Source organism: Crassostrea angulata, chromosome 2 (assembly GCF_025612915.1).
Source record: "Crassostrea angulata isolate pt1a10 chromosome 2, ASM2561291v2, whole genome shotgun sequence".
Taxonomy (NCBI): domain Eukaryota; kingdom Metazoa; phylum Mollusca; class Bivalvia; order Ostreida; family Ostreidae; genus Magallana; species Magallana angulata.
In genome coordinates, this window is record NC_069112.1 from 9,048,592 (window position 1) to 9,059,365 (window position 10,774).

The following is a 10,774-nucleotide window of genomic DNA, read 5'->3' on the forward strand; positions in this document are numbered from 1 at the left end:
TATTGTAATATAAATATAAATAAATAAGATACAACAATAAAAAAAGAAAAAGAAAACATAAATGGACTTTAATAGAATATTTTTTGTGAAACAGGTAGAAAGAGGAGTTGCTGGACCGTCACCACAGAATACAATTTATCAAAATGAATTCAATGAGGTAAATATATTACAGTTTTTCCTTATTATTTTACCTTTTATCTGGATTTCTTCTTATTGTTGTTTTTCAATCAATTAATTATTTAGCAAAAATATAAATAGATAAGATCCAAAAAAAAAAAAAAATAATAAAGAAAACATAGATACGAAAAAAAAGTTACTGATAACACAAATATATATTAAAAATAAAAAAAAATAATACAAATGTAGTAGACATGCTAAAAAGAATCACGTTTAAGAATTAAAGGGGATGTTGTACGTTAAATAAATTAAAGACATTAAACAAAATTTTAAATAGTCCTTTGACTTTTTTTGTTTTTGATTTTTCCTTTGTTTTTAATATCCCTCTTTTTTCATAATTGTACTAAAAATACAAACATTTTGTAAAACAGGGAAAACGAAGTTATTTTGGAAATGCACCTCTTGCTGAAAGAAACTTGGATGGATTAGACGAGGTACAAATTTTGCTAATTCTTTATTTCATGTGGTAGTGTTGTAGATGTTTTGGTTGCATTTAAATGGCATTGACACAATGCCTTTGCTATTATATTTATACATGACCGATGTTGATATGGCGTATTATAAAAAAAAAAATTCTATGGAACGTAACATTTTTAAAAGTTATCGTGTCAATATAAATAAGATGGCGCTTGATCTTCGGGCTTTATGGGATTTGATCACGTGACCAACCCGTATCTATATCCCGATAGACATCCAAAAATGATGCCTTATTTCTTAAATATTTACGTTTAACATTTGGCTTAGTTCACGAAACACTATATGAACTGTCAGTGATTTATATAATTATTTGGCTTTATTTTCTTAATTGTTCTTTGTATTAGTGTCCTTCTGACATTCAAATTGGACTTAGAAATGTATAAAAATATTGAAACAGAAAAAACGAGGATTAATTGGAAACCCACCACTTCTGTCTGAATGAAACTTGAATGGATTAGTCGAGGTATCAACTATCACTTGTGTGTTATGTTGCTTTTAATGAATTTATTGACATGGATAAAATAGTGTGGTATATTATTCCTACTTGATATGTACTGATTTGACCAAATCTGAAACATATTGAAAGGAGCGTAACATTTTCAAAAGTTTTTTTGTTCAAAAAGACCATGTTTGATCATCTATATTGTAACAAAGACATAAATAGATAAGATACAACAAAAAATAAGAAGAAGAAAAAGAAAATATAAATGGACTTTAATCGTAGGGACTGATGCGATTAAAAATGTGTTCTTTGAGTGGATACTGAAATATAAATGTTTATTTTATGTGAAACAGGTAAAAAGAGGAGTTGCTGGACCGTCACCCCAGAATACAATTTATTTAAGTGAATTAAATGAGGTAAATATATATATTTATACAAAAATATAAAAAAAATAAGATACAAAAAAAAAATAAAAAAAAAATAAGAAAACATAGATACGAAAAAAATACTGAAAACACAAATATATATTAGAAAAAATGTTAATACATATGTAGTACACATGCTAAAAAGAATCACGTTTAACAAGTAAAGGGGATCTTTTACGTTAAAGAAATTAAAGACATTAAACAAAATTTCAAATAATCCTTTGACTTTTTTTTGTTGTTGATTTTTTTATTGTTTTTAATATCCCTCTTTTTTCATATTTGAACTCAAAAATACAAACGTTTTGTCAAACAGGGAAAACGAGGATTTGCTGGAAATGCACCTCTTGCTGAAAGAAATATGGATGGATTAGACGAGGTACAAATTTTGCTAATTCTTTATTTCATGTGGCAGTGGTGTAGATGTTTTGGTTGTATTTAAATGGCATTGATACAATACCTTTGCTATTATATTTATACATGACCGATGTTGATATGGCGTATAATAAAAAAAAATTCTATGGAACGTAACATTTTTAAAAGTTATCCTTTCAATACAAATAACATGGCGCTTGATCTTCTCTACTCAAATTTGTTCATATAAAAGGGTATAACAAAATGGAAAATGATATCAATTTTGCATTTTAACACATAAGATTGCACTTGATCTTCTTTACTAAAATAATGCAGATAAAAATTGATTAGAATAAAAAAAAGATAAATAATTTTTAAAAAATGTAAATGAAAAAAATCCATAAAAATACTGTAAAGATAAATTAATTTAAAAAAGAAAGACATACCAAAAACATAAACATATAATATAACAAAATAAACATAACCATTATTGAACGGTATATAATATGAGTATTATATCATCGTTCTGCCTTCTAACTCGTTTCTAACTGTTTGAATTGAAATATAATTGTAGGTATCAATTTGAGAATTGTTATATTCAATTTTATTATTAAAGCTGATCATTGGTTACACTGCGTGTTCATATAAAAGGGTATAACAAAAGGGAAAATTACACAAATTTTACATTTTAACACATATATGCAGACGATATTTTAGTGATATGAGTTATGTTTTTCCTCAATACAAACATGATTCATATACAAGATATTTACAAATGTACGATTTCAAATGATTATGTATTATATGTGTTAACAGTTGTTGATTTGTTGTTGATATATTGTCCTCCTGAACTAAATATTTACCATGGAATTGACATCTTAACAAAACAAATGTATAACAGATGAAAAGAAGTGTAATTGGAAACCCACCCCTTCCTTTTAGGAGAATCTTGGATGAACCAAACGAGGTAAAATCTTTATTTGTTGCAAATGATAGTGTTACAATTTTTTCCAGTTTTGTTAAATTCAAAATAATTACAGTATAACCATCAAGAAGTTCCAATTGTAACATAAAATAACTACAAATTGTTGTTGACAGGGAAAAACCGGAAAGTAACCCGTTGTTGAAAAGGCAGATAACCATTGACGGTTTTAGTTGGCCATGGGGAAGATGAATTCATCCACTGACAGAGATATTACTGTACAACAAATAAACAATAAAGTTGAAATTGAAATATTTACATTTGCTAATATGTTTTCTTACATGAACATAGGGGGTAGCTTGTAAATTTGATCGGAAAGCAGTGTAATCAGAGCTTAACTTCAAAAGTGCTAATAAGATCTCGTGCTTTGTGTTAATTTGATGCAACACACCATTTTCCGTGCAAACTCAATAAAAATTGGAGAGGTGTTTTGATAAACGTTTACTTAAAGAGAAGATAAGAGTCTAGCAGCGATTTTGATAAAATTGAGATGTTTGGCCTTCACTTGATATGTTTATCATATTGTGGAAACAACAGGGTAGTGTTGTTCCATCTCATTTTATGTTAAGGAATATACATAAGCTATTAATAGCTGTCACGTGAAAATGTACCGATGTGGCAGTGATGTACTACCCGATTTTATTCTGTTTACATCTATTTAAAAGGATAATACTACTGTAAAACGAGAAAATTTGGCGCATACGTATTTTAGCGCAAACGCAAGTGCCATTACATTAGCGCAATTATATTTTAGCGCATGCATCTTTTCTTTAAGGTGGCTCTATACACCCACAGTTTATTCCAATTTTCAATAGAAAACCACAAACATATACTTTTCAAATGCTAAAATGACGATAGGGAAACTATAGGTATTTTTAAAGAATTTTTTAATGTTTTTTCGTGTTTTTGTAAAATATTTTTTTAAAGACAGCTATCAACAAATTGAGAGAAATTATTTTGTCATATGATGGATATTTCCTTCGGACACATAAAAAAAAATATTATTCTTAACATTCAAAAATGTTATTATTGCAATTTTTTTTTAGTATTTCCCCAAAACATAATTTTTCATATTTTCTTACTCTGTTGACAAATCATCTGAAAAAGTTGCTTGATGTTATAAGAAAATGTATTTTAATATATGTGATATAAACAATTAAATGAAAACCATTGCAAATAAACACAAAAAATATTTTAAATTTTATTTGGTATGAAAGTTCCTCATGTAAGGGTTTTCGTTCCTAAGTCCCAAGGCCCAAACACCTTGGGGACTTTTCATTTCTGAGTTGAAGAAAATTTCCTAAATATAATGTTGGAATGATAAATACATACATATTTCATTATAGACTTTGCCCTGTATAAGTGAATATATTCGCTTTAATGCAAAACTAAGTCAAAAAATAAAGGGGAACATTGACTAGGCTAATAGGATTTATGTATCCCAACCTGAGAGAAATTCAAAGCAACCCTCTCATCCCCGTTAGGTATCGATATTAATGTGCATTAAAGTATATTATAATTGAAATATTTTCACCTGTTTAGAATTTTCACGGTATTCAACCAAAAAATACGATTTAGAAATTTTTGGAAAGTTAAAGATGTTATTGTTTTCAAAGGGAATCGAACTCATGACCTACTGGTTTGTAGTAAACCCACTAACCCACTGCGCTACAGTGTAACATATCGATGATGCTTAAGAAACTCTTTAAAAATTTATACTTGATTTTATTGTTTAATAAATAAAAATATCGATAAATAATACCACACAACGTGAAGGTGTCACATACCACATAACATTTAAGTAATGAATTTTCCAATTATCAAATTAAATCTATCCATTTAACATATTTTTCAAAATAGCGGTTCCCATACAATTCACCTCAGTTTAAATCAGCCAGTACCGGAAATGCATGTTTCCAGATTTACTTTTTTGCGTACTGCGTCATCAAAAAAAGGTGTCTAGAGCCACCTTAAAAGAGAATACAAAAAATGTTGTTGTTTGATAAACGATCACGCCCACAATTTAGTTCTGTGTTCACTCAAGCACGTGAACACAACGACTTTGATTTCTATCTCGAATGCACGGTAAACTGTCGTTGAGAACAATACACTTACTTTTGTGTAAATCGTCAGTAGATAGATATGAACACTTCATTTATTGGCGATGATGTGTAATTTTTGTTGGTAAACAAATTTGAATTATCGGACTTTGAATTTAACGTGTCGACTTGGATAACACTAGAAGTGTCCCGAAACTAAAAGTGAAATCGAATGCTACATTTACCACGAGTTTCGATCACCTTGAAAGCATCTTTTTCACAGTAATTTCACATTAAAAAAACACAAAAATAGGTATCGTCTTGTTATCTTTATATCCACTAATCAGAGATCAAAGAAATTATGATTATTCATGTATTGTCATCGTTAACGATTGCCACGCTTTAAAATCACATTTTCACCTCGAGGCGCTAAATGGAAGTGGCATGGAGAGAAGCCCAATTTTCAAGGTGCTAATGAGAGATATTAAAAAGCAATTTAAACTGAATTAATTAATATATGTTTAGTCACTTATACCCGATAACCCATACCGTTTACCTGTGTAATTGTTTAAACAAACAGAACCGACAGCATCTGCTATTTAAATGAACACTTCAATATAGCCTTAAAAATGGACTGACGTTATTGTTTCGCAGCTTGAAGAAATCTAATACATATGGAAAATTGTTGGCGCACTATTAATTTTAGCGCTCAGAGGCAGTTGCGCAAAAGACGCTAAAATTTGTAGTGCGCCATATTTTCTCGTTTTACAGTATTTGATCTGATTCACCTCAGTTATTCAATCTCACAATTTTGAAGATAGCTGTTAAAATAAGACGCTTAATTGCCCATTAGCTTCCTTAACACACCTACCATGTTCTTGTTTTACATGTACGAGTTTGTGGACGACTATTATTGGATGTGCATATTGACCATTTAGATATAACTGAAATTGAATCATTATTGAAGGTTAGGTCGCTTGTAACAAATACAGTAACATTACTACTTGTCATGACCCTCACCACAAGTTTAACTTTATATTATGGATATTGTTTATTTTGGAAGTTACTTTACAGCTGTTTAAATAATTATATTATCAATTACAAAAAATGCTTTGATTGTTATTTTTTATATACACATTTAATAACAATCTCACAATTTGAATGTTGGTAATAAATGAATATGTGGTACCTTACTACATTAACATTTATGCTTCTTCAGACATTACGTCACAAGATGGATATCGATTCTTCTATTAAATTGTTCGTAGCAATCAATTTGTTTGTATATCACCAAAGGTCAGAGGTTAGATTACCCAACCGACAATAATGCTTTATACTTGGAATTATATTCATATTTACTAAATTGTTATTGTTAAAAAAAGAATATCCTAAATTGCTATCCTTTTGATTTTACTGGAAATGAACATTGATGGTAACCTAACAACAACATGTTATGATAAACGCGATGACTTCAATTTTGATAGTTAACTTTCCTTACTTACGTAGCAATATGCTTTCATCACATGCATATTGTGTTTCTCAGTTTATTCGATACACAGAGACTTGTTCTTCGTATGAACAGTTTTTTAGGGAAGGTAAGCTACTGACAAACAAGTCGATAAAACTGAAATATCAACAGTCTCGTTTGAAGTAATCTTTTTATAAATTCTATGGTCGATAAAACGACCTTGTCAACAAATTCAATCTTTTACATAATTAATCACCTAATTGTCTACGGGCGTGTCCGTTTTTTCCCGATTGCGGCGTGGACACACGGCGGGTGTGACCGGTAAGCAGAGGATGCTCACTCCTCCTAGGCACCTGGAGATCTATTCACAAAAAAATCGTACGTTTAATCTTAGACGTAAGTTTGACGTAAGATTTTTTCGTAGAATTTTGGCTATTCACAAAATGTCGCACGTGTGACGTTACGTCAAAAAACAGTCGTAAGTTTACGTCTACTATTGGGTTGACGTAAGTCTATAATTGATATGTTTATAGTTGAGTTATGGCAGTTCTACCTTCTTTTTGTCATAAGCAAAATTAAGAGAAGAAACTCCTATTTGAAAACCCGCTATGGTTTGCCATGAAAAAACAGTGCCGGAGATCTTTTTGTATCCCGTATTGCAAAATATGTTAATGGTGGTTGAAATTTATTTTTCTTAATCTTATTTGAAGCCCAATTATAATCATTCAAGTATATAATCCAAAATCACCATTAAAAACCTTACACATATGGGCAAAGATATATTTTACGCGACAGCAATGCCGGTGTAACGACGAAAAGTGACTCCCATAGAATATTGATCGGGGGTCATTTTTCTACGTAGGAAAATGACCTACTTCATTGTAGAATACTTGGATTACATCATAGGAATTATGGCCTGTGGGTCATTATTCTCCGTAAGAGTTGTAGAAAAATGATCGCGTAGAATATCGACTATATATCATTATTATTATTGTCTTTAGGGTGGATGCAGGGGTGGTGCTGGTGATGGGCCGGGGGATTGCCTGTTTGATACTAAATTAATCGAATAACCAGCTTGAGTACGCTTTTCCGATCCTGTTATTGCTTATCATCGTTATCTTTAATATAGTCTGTCATTTAATTTTTCAAATTGAAAAATGAAAGATATAGTCATGTTTAGTTAATTAAAGTACATTAATTAAAAAATGTTTCCCTCACATTAAATTAAGGCAACAGAAGAAAAAGACGTACGTTAGAGAAATAGATAGTTAAAACAGGCGCAAATCTAAGAGAAAAAAAATTAAAAGGTTGGGGCGGGGGAGGAATGACATATGTTTAAATTGTCAAACCATGACTGAAAAGGTATAATATCATTCTGAATGGATATAAAACACGCCCGTATTGTATGCAGAAAAAAAACCCAGAAAAATTGTCGGGGGAGGGGGATCCGAGGGATAATTATATTTGCCAAGGGGGGGGGGGGGGTTGTTGCTCTAGGCATATTATCGGTCAATTTGATGAGAAAATTTAAAAAGTTTGAATTCCCCCACTCCTTAAATCCACGATTGCATGCATCATCCCATTTTGATTTTTCTAAGAACAATTTTTTTTTGTTACAACAGGTTTACTAAGAAGAAAATGTTAGACATATACAATGCTGGATATGATATAACAATACAGTCAATATAAACGTCACAAAATCCAAAACTTCGAATTTAGAATTGAACAAATTTTTAAAGAAACAAAATATTTTATAATGATTCTGTGTGAGTTTGAAATCGATCTCTATTGTAATCAAAATTAAAATGTACTTGCAAACTTCAGTATATAACAGTGATAGCAAATCGCAAAGTAACAATGACACTAAAAAGGGCTTTACGTGTAGCACTGACTTTGACTCCTATTGAATACAACCGCGGTACTTACATGTACATGTATAAACGATATCTGAATCTAGCAATTAATTTCGGCATATTCTGAATTAACATTAAACTCTCCTTTGATTTAGCAAAAACATGTAAGTGTTCCAGGCATTTAAACTCAGTCTAGAATATCTAGAAAAAAACAGCGGTTATTTTATTAATATTCTTGAAAAAGTGAACTCTTAACTGAGTGTTAATAAAGTATATCATCTATTGAGATATGTTTGCTGATAATTAAAAAATTAAGTCATCGTCAACATGTTGCACACCGAAAGTCCGGAAGGGAAGTCCTTTTATACAATTTATTTGAGGCAAAATGTATGATCTTTCAGGTAAAAAAGCAATCGGTCTAATACATGTATAATGTTTAATAATTTAAACAATATTTATTATGTGAAATATTACATGTAAATAGCATAATATAATGTCATTTGTGAATCACTGCAAAATTGCATCCTCCAATAACTTGTTTCAGCGATGCGTTAAGGTAGCTCCATACTCGTAAAATTCTCTGAGGAAAGTTGAAAAACCGAACTGATTTCGACTTAATAGACTTAAATGTCATCAATTGTTAGAAAAAATATACATGTCATCTCACTTTTTGAGATGCCAGATAAACATAAACTAAAGCAGACTTTAGCATTAGAAAAATGTATTTTTTTTCTGTTAAAAGTAAAATCTTGTAGGCAGAAATTTGTTTTTCTTGTTTAATTTTAATGTCAACTTTATCAGAAAACTAAAATTACAAAAATATTTTAAAATTAATCGTTGGAATAAGAAAAACTATAGCATTTAGACATACAACTGAGAGAAAAGACAGAAAAAGAGTTATTTCCCATTTGCATAGATAAAATATATAAACATTTGGAAATTTAGTATAAAATTACGTGCGAAAATATCTTTAACCGACCAATAATTCTAATTACATCCATGTGATTATATTCACATAAAATAAATAAAACTATCTTGCACAATTTTTAAAGAATTCAAATTTTTACAAAAAAGTGTGACGTCACAGAACACTGGATCTACTTTAATCGTTACCTTTTGATTAGAATTAAGTTTCTTGCACGTGCTGTTTGTACATGTATATTTAGGAAACAAGTTTTCTCCTATGGGGGAAAATTTGATATAAGAATTTGAACAAAGCAAACCAGTTTGCGACCTTTGTTGCAACCACTATTGAAATAAAACCACTATTGAAATAAATTATTTCAATAGTGGTTGGGAATGTATTTCATTAGAAAAATCACCTTGCAACCACTATTGAAATAAAACCACTATTGAAATAAATTATTTCAATAGTGGTTGGGGACGTATTTCATTAGAAAAATCACTTTGCAACCAGTATTGAAATACAACCAAGTAATGATTTTAGTAGAGGTTGGGGATGTATTTCATGATAAACACTACTTTACAGACACCATTAAAGTTCAACGACTATTATTTTTTTTTAATCGTAGATGGGAATTAATTACTAATAAATATAACTATGTAATCACTATTATGTAACACTTGGAAAGAAAGAAGTTTTATATCATATTTGCAAACTATTGTGAAATGCAAGAAATCTAACAAATAATATCAAAAACATAATTATGTTACAATTTTCACTGCTGTGTAGAAGTAAATAACCAATTATCACAGATAAACATGCATATACATTTCTTTTTATCTAAAAAAAAAACAATTCAAATACACAATTAAGTTACTAAAGATTTGCATATTTTACAGTAATAGTAATGAAGACTATGTATAAATGTAATTATTTTAGGATTTTCACTGTTGTGCAGAAATAACCAATCCTCGCAGATTAACATATAGAATTGTTTTCATATTTTTTCTTTACCTTTCTCTTTCTATAGATATATCATGCTTTATGGAAATTGTAAAGTATTTCTACTAGAAAACAACGTTGTAAATTGCCAGAACTTATATTCGAAACCCCTGTATATTAAAAAATAATTTATAGCTTATAAATCATTATAGATTTATATAATAATGAATATCACATTACTAAGATAAATAATTTCAATAATGGTTGGGGATGTACTTCCTTAAGACCAATATTGAATGAAATAAATTATTTCAATAGTGGTTGGGTATGCGTTTCATTATAACCACTATTGAAATAAATTATTTCAATAGTAGTTAAGTATGCATTTCATTACAACCACTATTAAAATAATTTATTTCAATTGTGGTTAAGGATGCGGTTCATTACAATCTTTATTGAAATAAAATATTTCAATAGTGGCAGGATGTTATTTTATTGCTCATTATTCCGACTGTGTATAACACTTTCGGTACCAGATGACAGGTGGTATGGGAAACATGACCATATAGAAGTAAATCAAAGAACATCATAATCAAAAAAGAATTAATCATCTCATAACACATACTTCTTTTCTTAAGAAACTCCCCTAGCATAATGGAAAGTGTAACAAACAGACATAATAATAGACATAAAACTGAAATGCATCACCAACCA

At 29.6% G+C, this 10,774-nt stretch overlaps 1 long non-coding RNA gene across 1 annotated transcript; it reads left to right on the plus strand.

The window, feature by feature from the left end:
• Positions 1 to 563: 563 nt before the first annotated feature.
• On the plus strand, positions 564 to 3,071 carry LOC128171477 (uncharacterized). Its single transcript, XR_008242095.1, has 3 exons — positions 564 to 611; positions 2,774 to 2,839; positions 2,971 to 3,071. It is a non-coding gene; the product is annotated as an uncharacterized LOC128171477 (long non-coding RNA).
• Positions 3,072 to 10,774: the final 7,703 nt, after the last annotated feature.